The sequence below is a fragment of the Pteronotus mesoamericanus genome, unplaced genomic scaffold, assembly GCF_021234165.1.
Source record: "Pteronotus mesoamericanus isolate MK-2021 breed Mesoamerican mustached bat unplaced genomic scaffold, CSHL_Meso_final scaffold_54, whole genome shotgun sequence".
NCBI lineage: Eukaryota > Metazoa > Chordata > Mammalia > Chiroptera > Mormoopidae > Pteronotus > Pteronotus mesoamericanus.
The window spans coordinates 71527539-71529765 of NW_026555321.1; positions in this window are offsets into that span (position 1 = coordinate 71527539).

Consider the following 2227-nt stretch of genomic DNA (forward strand, 5'->3'; position numbering starts at 1 on the left):
GAGAACCTGTTTGAAAAAGTCATGATGGAAAACTTCCCTATAGGAGAGAAAAAGTCACACAAGTCCAGGAAGCACAGAGGGTCCCATTCAAGAGGAACCCAATGGGGCCCACTCCAAGACATATCATAATTAAAATGGCAAATATCAAAGACAAACAAAAAATCCTAAAGCAAGCAAGGGAAAAAGAGGTATTAACATATAAGGGAGCCCCGATACGGCTAGCATCTGACTTCTCAACAGAAACACTGCGAGCTAGAGGGACTGGCAAGAAATATTCCAAGTAATGAGAAACAAAGGCTTGCAACCAAGACTGCTCTACCCAGCAAGGCTCTCCATGAAAATGGAAGGTGAAATAAGGAGATTCCCAGACGAAAGAAGGCTAAGAAAATAAATACACCTACCCCAAACCAGCACTGCAAAATATGCTAAAGGGACTGCTTTAAGATAAAGAAAATGTTTCTATGAATACCCAGTTCCTTTCAGAGTTGCCAATACTTGATATTACAAATATTTTTAATACCTATTAATCTGATTGTGACAATGATGTTATTTTAATTGTTCCTTTACTATTTGTTGAAACTAAACCTGTTTTAGCATATTTCTTGCCTATTTCTATTATGTACAAAAAGGTTTAAATGACTTTTTGGTATTCTTTATCCATTTATCGATTAAAGGTTTGTAGAACTTTTTTCCCTAAAAACAAACAAACCAACAACAATCTATTAACCATGTTTTAGATGTGTTGCAAATACTTTTCTATTCCTTGTCTTTTAACTTTGTTTATATGCATATTACTATGTAGTTAAATGTTTAATATATTTATATTGTCAGTATTCACTTTATAGCTTCGGGGGTAGAATATTTTACTTCAGGTCATGAAAAATATTAGTTCTATTTTCTTCTAAAACTCCTTAGATTCTACATATTGATTTTTAACTCACCTGAATATTTCTTGTATACTGTGTGAAATAGCGTTCTACATTTGTTTTGTTTCAAGTAATAGTGGTCCATGCACCTTATTTGTTGAATAAGCCTATTTTACCCATTCATTTGAAATATCAACTTAATCATATATTACATTGTCAGACAGGTATATATGTTTGTCTCCAGAGTGCTCATTATATTTCATTGATCTACTTGATTATTTCTGTGCAGGTGTCATTTCGGTTTAATTGCTGAGACTTTATATAAGGGTTTTAAATTTTTTTAATATTTTATAATTAACTCTGTTTCAAAAAAATAAATAAAATCAGTCTGCATTTAAGAAAGAACGAGAGAGAGATGGAACTCCTATCTGTTGTGACAACATGGATGGAACTGGAGAATATTACACTAAGTGAAAAAAGCCAGTTGATGAAAGACAAATACCATATGATCTCACCTATAAGTGGACTCTATTCAACAAAATAAACTAACGAACAAAATAAACCACAGGCCCGGAGATATGGAGCAAACTGAAAGTGACCAGAGGGAACGGGGAAAGAGGACAATGGTGGAAAGAAGGAGAAGGGACTAGACAAAGAACATGTATGAATGACCCATGGACAACAGAGTGGGAATTGACTGTGGGAGTAGAGTGTGGTGGTGGGATGCATGGAGGCAGGTATAAAGGTAAAACTGAGACAACTGTAACAGAATAAACATGATTTATAAATTAAAAAAATAAATTAAATTAAAAAAAGAAAAACAAAAAAACAACAATACGTTTCCACAATGGAACACTACACAGCAGAAAGAAAGAGCTACTACCATTCACAACAGCATGGGTGGAACTGGAGAGCATTATGTAAGTGAAATAAGCCAGGGGGAAAAAGACAAATACCATATGATCTCACCTATAAGTGGAACCTAACCAAAAAAACAAACAAGCAAGGAAAATATAACCAGCAACATTGCAAGAAAAAAGAAACCAACAAAATCAAGAGGGAAGGAGGAGGGTGCAGGCAAAGGGAAGGGAAGGGTCAAGTCAAGGAACATGTATAAAGGACCCATGGACAAAGCCAAAGTGGGAAAGAATTGAGGGAGGCAGGGGAAAGTGGTGGTAGGAAGGTGGAGACAAATGTATTTGAACAATAAAAAAGAAAAAAAAAGAAAACAGGAACATTGAGATCCTCTGGTCAATCTGTCAATCTATACTTTCTGATAATACATCTCGCGCTTCTGCCACTACATTATAAAGTCTTTTTTCACAGATAAAATGTTCTCCCTTTCAGCTTTGGAAAACGTT